This window comes from Leptinotarsa decemlineata, unplaced genomic scaffold (assembly GCF_025532065.1).
Source record: "Leptinotarsa decemlineata unplaced genomic scaffold, Ldec_3_MD MMD2_tig00004307_RagTag_RagTag, whole genome shotgun sequence".
Taxonomy (NCBI): domain Eukaryota; kingdom Metazoa; phylum Arthropoda; class Insecta; order Coleoptera; family Chrysomelidae; genus Leptinotarsa; species Leptinotarsa decemlineata.
The window spans coordinates 18,749,275-18,763,808 of record NW_027412606.1 but is presented as its reverse complement, the minus strand read 5'-3'; the positions used below and the strand labels follow the sequence as shown (position 1 = coordinate 18,763,808).

Genomic DNA, 14,534 nt, shown 5'->3' with positions numbered 1-14,534 from the left:
TCTTCGAAAGAGATGGCATTACCAACTTTTCTCCAATCGGAACGGGGATTTTTTTAAAATTGATTCGATTGTTTATTCAACACTGTATTACTTTTGGAATTTCGAATTGATTCAGTTGTCTATGCAACACTGTATTACTTTTGGAATTTCGAATTAGCCATTTCTGTGTAATCAGCAGTTTAACATACGTTTTATGACAATGCAAACAAAATTTTGCAGGAAATAAACTCAAGACGAATTCATCTGGATGCGCTCTCACATACTGAATGATGGCGTTCACGATCACAACTCGTTATGTAGACGTGTGTTCATTCTGTGCAAACTGGTACAGTGTACATATGAACGATAATGTCAAATCCCAACTTTACCGTGTATATCAAACCCAAAACACTACTCCAAAGTCGCCTTGTCCGCATGTAAAGATTTCTTCAAAAGTCACTTTGTCGACATCGTGTGACGTATGTTGATGTCATTTCAGAATTGAAAGTGTTTTGCGACCTCCCTACCATCACAACTCGATGTGTTGACAGATGGTAGGTTTGTTCTGGTTCTAACATCCCAAAACGTTTGGAAACTGCGCAAGACATGGTGCGTACAAAAAAAAAATCTCAAACAGTCCGAAATAGTCTCGGACACTTGTTCAAACCAGAACGCTTTTGAGGAGACCACTGTGCCACCTATCGTATATATGAAGAGATGAAGACGAGAAAATACTATTGATCATGTTCATTTTTTTATGTAGCGTATCCCTATAGTCCGCTCAAATGTTATCTACCCTCAATCATCAATTTTTCAAATCAAATAAATGAAAAAATATCCTAGCAAATAGTCCAAACAAATTTCCACATGAATGCGCATGAGCAACGGAAATAGTTCTCAACAGTTCAGCTTCGAGAGCAAGAACGATTCGAGAGGGTTCAAAACAGTTTAGGATCATTTTGCAGTCAAAACCAGAACAGAGGATTCATCAGTCTGAAATTATCCTCAATAAACCAGAACGCTCTAAATCAACTCCGCATGATCCTGACGTCCTAGAACCTGAATTTCGCAGAACCAGAACAAACCTGGTGATACGAGCCAAGCAGTGGTCGTTGGAACTTCAGAGAGTGTAGACGTGTGCACTCTCTGTCACGATAGGTACCATCCAAACTGATTAGGAAGGAGCACTAATCAGTGGATCTCCGTGGTATGCAGACGTGTGTTTATTCTGTACAAACTGGTACAGAGTACATATGAACGATAATGTCAAATTCTAACTCTACCGTGTATGTCAAAAACAAAACATCACTTCAATGTCGCCTTGTCCGCCTGTAAATACTTCTTCAAAGTTACGTTGTCGACATCGTGTGACGTATGTAGAGATCATTTCAATGTTGAAAGTGTAGTATGTAGACGTACTAACTTGGTGGGCTCACACCGATGGAACATTCATTACTTGGTGGATCTTTGAAGTATGCAGACGTATGTTTGTACAAGGACAAGCACTTGATAAAACCCTATACCGTGCATTCACACACACACACACACACAAATCAACCATATGTAGTTATGTCATTATGTCACACACACACACACACATACACACAAAATCTCATATGAAAATATTCTGAATGATTCATGCACCAGACACTTCAAGGTCACATCGCCTTGATGTTACTAAACAACAAAAAAAAATCAATCAATATGTCATAGTGGTGGGGAGAGTAACACAGTCCTCGGCCGCCTGCGTGTCACCATCGATAGCGAGACTAGAGCGACACGTTACGTCACAGCCTTCTCCACATCGAGAGAGGTGAGGGCACACCGATGAATACGCATTACTCAGCCACACGTCGTGGAGTGAACATCTTGCTCTCTTACCGTTGAACGGTTGCTGCTGCTGTGATGTCACACCACTACTAACTTGGTGGGCTCACACCGATGGAACATTCATTACTTGGAGGATCTTCGGAGTATGCAGACGTATGTTTGTACATAGACAAGTACATGATGAAACTCTGTACCGTGCATTCACACACACACACAATCCCATATGAAAAAAAATCTGAACGATCCATGCACCAGACACTTCAGAGTCACATCGCCTTGACTTCACTGAACAACAACAAAAAAAAAACAAATAATACGTCATATTGTTGGGGGTGGCTAAGAACCGGCTCATATCTACTACTACTATTCTCCATTAAGGACCCTTGCAGCAGACCTGCTACATGTCATCTGAAACTTGAGGAATATGATTATGAAATCATATACAAAGCAGAAAAAATCAACAGAAACGCTGACGCACTTTCAAGAATCAAAATTGATTCCACGAAAGCATGACTTGTTTTCAACAAGTCAATCGGTCCCAAAAGGTACTTTCATCTCACCCACAAACAGAGATTCAGACCTAGAAATGATTCAAGATACAGAAGAAACTTCAGATAACTCTGAAATCCCTGAATCTTCTGAAAACTTCGATAACCCTGAAATTCCTGAAAACAACGAACTGAAATATTCAGCTGAACATATAACGAGGGAATTTTCGACTTTCAATAATTTATATAAAACCAAATCTCTAATTGACTATTCAAAACTCGAATATCCAAATTGTCAATCACTTAACAAAAAAAAATGAACACATTACCGACGAAAAAATTTTCATTATAAAATTTTTGAGGACATTCTTACAAATTTCAAAGTTTACGAATGGATATAGTATCGAGCAAAACATTCAAATTTCGTGAATAATATATTGTTCCTCTCACTCACAACCCAGATTACGTGATCGATGATATGTTCCTTACCCTGTATAGAATTTGAAAATGATTCAGAAGCCCTCAAATTTTATTGCGTAGAAACCAATCGATGTGGGATTGAAAGAAATGTGGGAAACTTCCAAAGAGAGAAAGTAATCAATTTTGAAAGAAGTAGCTTTATACATAGATGTGTAGATCATGCAAAGAAGTAACTTTCAGACACAAATTGGAAGGAAAAGCCTTCCTGAAACAGCTACTTTCATGTAAACATTAGAATAGAATAGAGTAGTTTATTGGCTACGTGATACATTTGATTAGATATTTGTAGCAAGTCAAAACACAAAAATTTATAAATATGACGTCATATATACAAATAAAACTATCACACTGATTGTATAATAGAACAGTGTACATAATAATAAAAACAATCAATCAACTAATGTTGAAAATGAAAACAATTGTTACTCACTCAAAGGCACATGAATTATCTATGTTGTATAACATGTATTCATCTGTAGAATAAAAACAGTGATTAAAAAAATGATTTCAGTTTTTGCTTGAAACAGTAGAAACTGAGTTGTTTTATGTGACATGGTAACTCATTATAGAATTTCAAATTCAATGAATTATTTTGTGAGGTGCTCAGTCTGAATCTCTCAGTTCTTATCAGATTTCCTGATCTTTTAGGATATTCATGTTGTTGCGATTGTAAAATGTATTTTGATTTATTTTTATCAATTTCAATCAATGTTTCATATACGAAAGCTGTAGGAAGCGGCACAATTTTGAGATGAATGAAAAGTGGGCGACAATGATCTTTGAAGTTGGCATGAGATATTAGACTTATAACTCTTTTTTGCAATATAATTTTTTTTTTTTGGAATGACAAGAATCCCCCCACAACACTATGCCATATACCATGTGACTATGGAAGAATCTGAAGTAAGAAGATTTGACCACTCTGATACCGGCTAAATCCTTCAGTCTACGAATCATAAATATTACACTTGATGATTTCTTGGCCAGTTTGTCAACATGACATGACCAGTTCAATCTGTCATCTATATGAATCCCCAGTAGCTTAACACTTTTACCCGAGGTTAAATAATTATTTGTGGGAATTATAAGATTTTGATTTTCAGCCTCATTATGGAGAAGTCTATTTGAAACAAACCAGTTACTTGCAGACTTCATGGTGGCATTGGAAGAAACACTCAGATCATCAACACTACCGTGACAGTCCACCAAAGTGGTATCATCCGCAAAAAGAAAACATTTTTCAGGAAGTATATGGTAGTATAGGTCATTTATATATAGTATAAACAAGATTGGTCCCAGTACAGAACCTTGGGGCGCACCATGTTTGACAGATTTCATATTCGATTCAATCCCATGTAATGATACACACTGTGATCTGTCGTGCAAATAGAATTTAAAGAATTCAAGGAACAGTCCACGGATACCATAATAGGAAAGTTTCTTGAGCAGAATATTATGCGAAACACAATCAAATGCATTCGATAGATTGCACAACGTTATGAATGAATGTCTTGCCTCCTCAAAACCTATCACTATACTGGATATGATATTCAAAAGAGCATCGATTGTGTTACCCTTTGTATACGGAAATTGTCCAGGGCAGAAAAGAGAATTAGCTTCTGAGTTTGCTATTCCTCTGCTTTTGACAATTACCTCGATAACTTTTTCAAGTATAGGTATTGTTGAAATAGGCCGAAAGTTGTCAATAATATGAGGGTCTCCTTTTTTAAAAAGAGGTAGGACTACAGATTTTTTTATAATTGCAAAAAAAAACCGATGAGAAAAACATTCATTTATTAATAGGGATAATGGGTACGCAATCATATTGGCAATACTTTTGTTTTTTCAAGCAGATTTTTTTTTCAAGAAATATGTCGCTTCATAATTTACTTCAGGAAGAGATGAACTGAGATAATCTACAATGTCAACAAAATAATCATTGAAGTCGTTCTCCGGAAGCGATGTATCAACCTCCTTTGAAGGTCTCCTATTACATTCATAATTGATGATCCTCCAAGTATCTCTACTGATATTTGGAGAACATGCCAAAAAACTTTCATACTTTCAATCGAGAGGATTTCCCTCTTATAGCGCAATTCATCACCTAACCAACTGACTGGACTGTTGAATAACACGAAAAAAATTCTTTCGAAACGAATACTTTTATATGATCACTGAATTATACAGAAAACACTTTCCTCTACTCAGTTTTTATTTCAAACATTCCTTATGGAATTAAGTCAGATAACCCTGAAATCCCTGAATTTTCTGAAAACCTTGATAACCCTCAAATTCCATAAAGAATGTTTGAAATACAAACTGAGTAGAGAAAAGTGTTTTCTGTATAATTCAATGTTTATATGAGAGCAGTTATTTCAGGAAGGCTGAAACAATTGTGGCATAAATTTTACTTATACATACACACAGCGAACGGCAGCTCTTCGTCTGGCGGCATTGGGCATGGGTTCAAGTCTGAACTAAGTATCGTTTGATAGCACAAAAAAATGTAAGGCGCCACTAGAATTTTATTTTATGAAACCCAGAAAACAAAATATTGAGAATGACAGAGACTTATGAAATGAAAGTCAAAATTCACATTAATAATTTATTACTACAATAATTTTTGTTTATGGCGTAGAATGATGATAAGATACAATGAGTTATATACAAAATCTGGGACACTACCCAAGATAATTATGAACGAATATGTTTTGTCCATTACATGGATGATTAATAAAAATAATATGATTTTATACCTTGTAAAGAGCTTAAAATCAGCTCTGCCTTAGACGGTATATTGGTGGTGGTGAACTTGTATGGTAGATGTGCCAGAAGGGTGCCTGGTGGATTTACTTCCAGCTGAAGTAAAGACTAGATTCAAACGCATCAGCTGATATTGGTGAAATCAAATATGTCTGGCAATGGAACTTGCATTCTGAACAATTCATTAGAACTATACATCGGACCTGGGATACATCTACGGAGTTTGGGATACTGCTACGGTTGAAAGTACTATACGGTTCAATTACAATAGGAAGCTGTTGAACAGGACCTCGTGGCACCCGTGCTGGACTTCTTGAAATCAGATTCGAAAAAGGAAACTCAAGGAATAGATTATTTCTCCTCAAATTATAGTGAGTAAAGATCATCAAGCCCCAAAGAAAAAACCCTATCGGGTTCAGAGGATAAACTTGCTCCCAACAGAAACGAATTAAACACCAGAATCACAATCTGTGTGAGCATATCCCCATCGCAAAAGAGAAATTTCACAAAAAAAAACAGTACTTATGACTTGCCACTCTGAAGTCACGCCGGCCATCCAAAAAAAAAATGTCATCAATGAAACAATAATTCCAAAATTACCTTAAATATATTGTTACCAGCTTTTGCCCACGGCTTCGCTCGCGTTGAGAAGTATTATTATTAATCAGGTATATAGTTTTTGCGGCTTACTGTTTGTTTAGCGTGTGTAAAAAATTAGGGCCAACAAAACTTCTTTGTACAAAATATTCTTACCTTATCTGTCAACAGGCGTTAAAACTATCAAGCTATTGGGTGAACTCACTCGTGAGCAAGCAACATAAAACTGTTCATGAAACAAAGTTCTCTCAAGTCAATACCCGCAAATTTGAGAGTTTGCCCCTGAGACTTGTTTATTGTCATGGCAAAGCAGACTTTTAGGGAAAACTGTAATCGTTTCAATTCGAATGGGATATTATTAGGTATTATTGTGATTCGTGGTGTAAATACAGTTTCCCGTTTCGCACACCCAGTTAATATAGAGGGTTCCGCTTGCGATGTAACGCTTTCACTTGCAGTCTCGTACCGTTACAAAGTTTTGGTGGTTTGAAATTTCTCAACAACATAATTGAAGTGCCCAAACGCAGAATAAGCTTATGACAAGGCAAACTTGGCGGTTTAAAAAATTCTACAGGATAATTAGTAGCGTCATCTGCATTAATCGCAGTATCAATCGAAGTATAGACCTTTTCTTCGCCCTCAAATGACATGAGCAGGATATCGTTGATAGCTGCTGCCTAATCGTTCTTTGAAGTAAGTATGGCACGTTCACATAACCATTCAATTGGCTTGTCATAAACTTTAGATAGCAATTCTTAAACCGTAATAACAAGTGTGCACAATTCTTCCGGGATGGTTATCATTCCATCAAACGATGGAAAATCACCATTACCGATTTTAAGTAGTAGATCTGAAAATCTACCCGCAGACTCATCCCCGCCCAAATGTGCTCTCATATTTTTAGAGAGATTAAGAATATCAACCTGGGGCCACAAATTAGATTTCTTAATGCACGACTTTACTTTGTCAGCTCTGGTTTCTTTTGGCACCATTGGTAGAGTCTGCCGAAAATCTCCGGCCAGCAAAACTGTTACGCCACCCATTAATTTTGTATTTCCACTTATATCTCTTAGTGATCTGTTTAAGGCTTCAATGCCACCTTTATGAGCCATCGTTATTTCGTCCCACACGATTATTTTTGTACTCTTTAAAACTTCAACAAAATTACTTTGTTTGGAGATGTTGCAAATGGGAGTCTCGGCAGTGACTGAATTGTGTGGTAACTAAAAAGAAGCATGAGCAGTTCGACCACTTTTGAGTAATGTAGCAGCTATGCCGGATGACGCCACAGCCAGGGCAATGTGTGAGTACTTCTTACTTTCGCTAAAAGTAAATCAATTCGGAAGGTTTTACCAGTTCCACCTGGAGCATCTAAGAAGAATATTCGACCATCATTTGCATCTACACTTGTGATAATTTTATTGTAAACTTCTTGTTGCTCATCATTCAGGTATGCTTCATTTTTCATAACTGCGTCTTCTAAGGCCACTGTATCTCATGGATTTTGCTGAAGATTACAATAAGGGGATACTGAATGTAAAACAGGAGCTCATTTTGATTATAGCACGATCATTCGAAAATTCTCTCATTGGGGAAGTCGATGCAGATTTGGAAATCAATAAAATAGAATGGAAAATCAGACACATTGTGCCGGAAGATCGACAGAAACTGAAGTTATTGAATCGCATCAATAAAAATGGTAATAATGCTAAGGTGACGGTGGCTTATCGTATGTGGGACCTTCATGAATTACCCACACTTCGTGACAGATCCTCAGATATATGGGCCGTGAAGACGACCAACAGTCTTGAAAGACCTCTATACATCATCATCGGCTTTCAAAACACTGACCATTCCGAAAATATATCAGAAGATGTAACGAAATTCATACATGTGAATATTAATAATATTCGACTATCTCTGAACTCTGAAGTATACCCATATGAGCGTTGGAATCTGGATTTCGACAAGATTTCGACTCATCAGCCTATTATGTATATGAAAACTTCCAACGCAGCTACTATGATGAAGCTATGAGTGAACCGATGATGGATACTGGCAGCTAGCGCATCAACAAACTATTCATCATCGACTGACCCATCAACCTGAAGCTATGAAGTCATCCATTTTCGACATCAAAATTGAATTCGAAAAACACAAGGTGAAGTTTTCAGCGAAAACCAAAGTATATGAACTAATCCTCCACGATGCTGTTTTATCTTATAATGCTCTTGATGGCTCTGTTCAGACTGGATTGTAATAAGATTGACATGTAATTCACCATGAAATATTCGATATTAATGAATAATGAAACACTCAATAATTATTTCCTGCCTTTTATTCTTCAAACAATTAGATACAGATGAATTGAATCATAATTTGATTATCACATATACAACACATTTCAAATATTCTAAACACCGTCATGAAATGATTCTTCCAGTTGTGGGCTGGGACTTCGTGGTTCCAATAGATATTTCACTATGATATTCTTCGGTAGGTAGGTGCATATGTCGTAAAGGAAATGTTTTGAGTCTGCTTCAATTATCAGCTCACAGAACTCTTCCAAATTTCTGCTTCCATACGAATATTTATGACACAATGCCACACCAAGTTCATACTTCTCACTAAGCTCCAAAAGTTTTCACACCTCCTCAGCATCATAACATACACTCAAATCATGATTTGATGAATGTAGAGCATCAAAACTTAGATCAGCCAATTCCCAAGCCATTTTTCTTATGGCAGAATCCAAATCCACTGCTCCTGCTGAATATTGCATTCACATATTTATAGGATGGAGAGCTCTGAAAATAGACGAATTGCATTCATTAGTTTGGAATTTATTTTGTGAAAAAATTAAAATACTCACTTGAAATTTGACTATGTCTATGAAATGAGCAAGTTGATACATATTTCTACTATTCTACCATATTTTCACTTTTCAAGATTGTAGTTATACTCTCAAAACTTTCAATTCAAAACATTGAATTTCATCAATGATCGGGTTTTAGCACCAGGATAATCCTGTGAACATTGACCCATATAAGTAAGATAGATAGATAGATAGATAGATAGATAGATCTATCACCATATCGTGTGGAATAAATTGTCATTTTTTCAATTTTATATTCTTTATCAATGACTAGAGCTGTTATAGGTTTCTGCTCCAAAGCTTCACATTTTTGAATTATAGCGAAATCAATTTTTTCAATGTCATATTTCAAATTATCCATATTCATAAATATAGTGAAATTACGATTCAAAAATATAAAATATGTTCACCTTTGTAAAGATGATGTTCACTTCTTGGATTGGAAAATACTCGCTGCTGTCGTCGCCACAACTCAACGAATAGTCACTAACTATTCAATTATGTTAGGTAGTCTGAACTGAAGAAAATATATGAAACACTGAGCTTATATAGAAAATCATCAAAAGAGGGAGGAGGTTTGAGGTAATGCATAGATGAAAGTCGTATCACTAGGTAGTAGCACAAGTTCAAGGCCATGTTTTGTTGACAGAATGGATAAGAGCGAGATCATATGATGTGATATCAATAGAGGTCAAACATAGAGGTCTCGTATCGAGCAAGGTTGAATCTCAAGGTCAAACAGCATGTTCGATGACATATTGAACGTGTATAGATCGAAGTTGTGAGGTATCTTTCCAAGTTAGACTTCGAAGTCACCAACTACGGATAGACCCAAATCTCAAGGTCAACACCCGTGTTCGAGGTCCTATCGTCTGACACGTACCTCTAGGTCATATGACGTTATTCAAGGTCGAGGTCAATTGGTGGGAGGAGGTCCTCAAGCGGCCTCAGCATTCTACTCCCATCTTTACACTTGGCTGCACCGCGCCGATAAAACAATTCGTGGACACAACACTTCAAAAAAGGGGGACAAACCGCGGACACGTGTTTGTGGCTATTGGCCTCATCAGCGCGGTGCAAGTGTAAAGATGGGAGTAGAATGATGGGGCCGCTTGAGGACTTCCCCCCACCAATTGACCTCGACCTTGAATAACGTCATATGACCTAGAGGTACGTGTCAGACGATATTACCTCGAACACGGGTGTTGACCTTGAGATTTGGGTCTATCCACAGTTGGTGATCTTGAAGTCTAACGTCGGCAAACCGCGGACACGTGTTTCTGGCTATTGTCCTCATCAGCGCGGTGCAGCCAAGTTGGGTTTCCCCCCCTGTTTGGAGTGTTGTATTCACGAATTTCTCATTTATATCATACACACTCGATAAAATCTCTATTTATATATATATATATATATATATATATATATATATATATATATATATTTATATATATATGTATATATATATATATATATATATATATATATATATATATATATATATATATATATATATATATATATAGTGTCACACATAAAGTCCGCATCGAATGGGATTTTTTTTTGTTCATATCTTCAACAACTTTTGGTATCTTCATTAGGTTGTGCTTTAAAAATGATGCAAAATGACATGCATATGACCGATCAAGTGATTTTTCTTCCCTGTCAAATTTGACATTTTTTCCAAAAAATGTTCAGAAAAGCAGTTATTGCTCGAAATTTCGGAAATCGGTAAAGAGAAAAGATGATTGTTTTTTCATTTTTCACTCATATACTGATTTTCAACTCTCTTGTACAAATTCAGTTTTTTTACAGTTTTTCGAAAATTTGACATTTGCCGAATTCTCAAATTTAGCCAAACCTCAACAAAGTTAGTGCTTTATGCCTAACTTATCTTTCCAACGCATTTTTATTACCAATTACAATTCTAAATACGACTTATTTCGCAAAAATTTAAAACACCAGAAAAAATTATGCCAAAAATGATGCAAAGTTGATACAATTTTTAAAAACAGATAAATATTCCACTTTATTTCTACTTTTTGCGAAATAGCTTGATACATAAGCATAATTGAAAAACAATATCAACGAAAAGTTAATAATTTATTCTTTACTGCACTTTTCAAACAGTTAAACTTTGATTTACTGATTACGAAAAATTATTAAATTGTTCGTTGAGGACAATAGATATTGTCCTCAACGAACAACTTAATTTAAATAATAGTCCTTTCCTGAACCTATAATCCAGATCCTAAAACCTAAATTATATTGAAAGCTTTGTTATATTCATGGATTTTCAGGTATATGAAACGCAGGTACCGGGTATGAGGTATATCAGGTATATCAAATCATTTATGATAGAATAAGCAACATAGGTATAAATTACTCAGATTTAAATGTATTCAGTCAGTTTTGAAAATGGTGTAATAGCCGAAATCGGTCAACAATAAAGAAATATAGTTGAAAATAAACAAAAGTGTGTTTTTCAAGAAGAAAATCGCAGAACTTATAATTTGAAAAGAAAAAATCCAAGAATTTATAAAAAAGGAGAATTGGTGGCTATAAAGAGGACACAATTCGGAGGTGGACTCAAATTATGTAAAAAAATTTTTGGACTCTGAAAATTGTCAAAGCAAAACCTAATGAAAGATATGACGTAATGAAGGTCGGTCATCATGAGGGACCACTGCGTAATTCTACATGTGCGGAATTTATGAAGCCATGGATCAAAAACCAGAGTGAATCCGAGTCGGATTCAATGTCGGATAGTCGAAAGTAGGTATACTATGTTCGTTATGCCCCATTCACTTCCGGTGTAGTCGGATGGCGATGGTCAGTTGGATGAAGGGTCGGTGGTGGTAGGAAGAACAAAAACAACCTCAGCGAGGTTTATTTGGGTGCGGCGGCGCAAAGAGCAACCCTTACGTGTGTGTGTGTGTGTGGAGGGTTGTTGGTCTTTGCCGGTGGTGTGGGTGTGGAAAAAAATAACAAGTGACACGGGCGCTGTGATAGGGTTTGGTTGTGGTGCAGGTTTTCGGTATGGGTCCTTGATTTGAAGGTGGGTCCTTGATTTGGACCTTGATTCGGTCTTCGGCATGAGAACAATAATAATTGGGTATACAAGGTGTTGTTTCAAAACATCAAATACAGGGTGTGTACAGCGTTAAAGGAAAAAACATGGCGGTTAAGCGAAAAAACATGGCAGTGGGTATTCAGTGCAGCGTGAGAAAAAAAACAAGGTCATGGACGTTGACGAAAAAAAATATGGCTGCCAATGTGATGAAAGGAAAAGATATGAAATACAGACTGTGTACAGCGTTAAAGAAAAAAACATTGCTAATATCAAAGTATACGGCGTGCAGCGTTGAAGAAAAAAACATGGTGTTCAGCATGAAAGAAAAAAACATGACTACCATTGTGATATATAGGATGTGCAGCGTGAGAAAAAAAAACAAGACCACGGACGTAGAAGGAAAAACCATGGCTGCCAACGTGAAAGAAGGGAAAGTTTGGGCCTCGAACAAAATTTGGCATGAAAAAATTGAACACAAATATTTATTCAAAAATCTCGATTCATAAATATTTTTTCGATGTATTTGATTCAAAATAGGGATAATAAGCTTTACAGATTCTTCAATACGCCTCCTAAAACGCATTTGATCAACTGCCAAATATTCCCAAAATTTTCTTCTCGATTCTCGATTCATTCAAACAAACATATAATGATTCCTCGACTGAATGGACTGCCGTATAGTTAACAGCTTCAAATCTCTGCCGATGTCTTCTTCCCCCATGAACCATGGAGCATTCACCAGCATCCTGAAAAGTTTATTTTGCAACCTTTCCAAAATGGAGAAATTTGACGTGGTGGTTTGTCCCCAAGCACCTGAAGCATACATGATGACAGACTTGAACATCGTGTTGTATAGTAAAATCTCATTTTTAAGATTGAGTTTTGAATTTCTATTGACCATAGGATAGAGTTCAGCTATCCCCATCTGATCTCATGCGATACTCCTGGGGAGGGAGATCTTCACCCAGCACCAGGATGACTGGATTATTATCTGAGTCAAATTCCGACAAAGTGTACACTTCGCAGGACATGGAGACGTTCCTGAGCAGTGCGATATCAAGCACGTCAGGCCTCAAATCCCCATGGTAGAACGTGGGCTCATCTGGACCCATCACTCGATACTCATGCCTGTCAGCATGCGCATGGAGCGCTCGGCCGTTCGCATTGGTGAGTCTGCTCCACAGATTGTGCTTGGCGTTGAAGTCACCAGCAGTAATTGTGGGGGTATTTGTCGACATCAGCAGTTCATCCAGTGATTCTGGGAGTAGACGATTTCGCGGAGGGTTGTAAACTGGGATTAGTCTATGACAACCTCTTCTCACTTGGAGCTCACCGCTCACGGTTTCCGTGCCATGTAACTGATCCAAGTCAATGCCGAATTGTACGTGAGGGAGATTACGTTTGACAAAAATACCAACTTCTTCTCCAGCACGTCCAACACGTTCTCTGTGGTGAAAACGGTAGTTTGGAATACCAAAAGGTTCATTATGCAGGTGGGTTTCCTGCACCAGTGCAGCATCGATGTTTTGTTGTATCAAAAAATTCTCAAAATCTAATTTCTTGTTTGAAATACTATTGGCAATCGAAAATACAACCTCAAGTTTCTTCATCTGGTCCAGAGTGGAACAGATACCACTAACCTCCGACGAGCGTGGACTACTGGGTGCCTTGAACGGCCTGGCGAAGGTGCTACCGCTCTTGGCCGCTCCTGCGTAGCTCATTCCCGGGCGTGTGCCAGATGCTCCGGCAGGATGCTTTCCAGGTGTGGGTGTACTTCGGGGGGCATTTGAAGCTACTTTGGTCCTCCTGCGAACCCTGGGGAACTCATGACAACCGCGTTAGTTTGCAGTATGCACACCCTTGCAATTATTGCACCTGGTGGATCTGCTCGTGGCTTCTTGCACTCACCTGAAAGGTGTCTGCCGGCGCATTTGACGCAAATGGGAATAGCCGTTGGCTATGCCCGAACCGCTGGTTCACTTGAACCAAAACCAGGGGGAGCGGTCGATTTCCTCGCATCATCCTTGTGACGGATGATGGTTGAAAATCTTTTTCAACCTAGGCGTCCTCGATGTCAGCGGTCTCCAGATGTTTCGGGACTCCTCTGGAGACGGCTCTAATTTGCCTGTCTTCAGGTAAGGTATACGTGTTGTGGGGAATTTTTTCCCTCACCAATAGTTCAGACATACTCCTGTAGTCCTCGGCCGAAGAAGGCTGAACTTTGATGCCGTCAGCCATGTTTAGTGCCTTGGTAAAGTTCACCTTATGGAAGGCAGCCAGTTTTGTGAATTGAACACACTTGTCCTTCTGGCGAACGACAATTGGGGGACGCGTGTTTTTCTGGTGCTTTGGGGCACCCCAGGACGTGGAAGGAGAGGGAAGCTAGTTTTCTGATCGTTGGGGTTTTCAACCTATATAGTCGAAATCGATTTTTCAGTCATATTGTCGTCAA

At 37.8% G+C, this 14,534-nt stretch overlaps 1 protein-coding gene across 1 annotated transcript in view; it reads right to left on the bottom strand.

The window, feature by feature from the left end:
• Positions 1-14,534, bottom strand: part of LOC111505504 (protein O-mannosyl-transferase TMTC1) — an 816,809-nt gene that overhangs the window by 7,767 nt on the left and 794,508 nt on the right. The window lies entirely within an intron of this gene.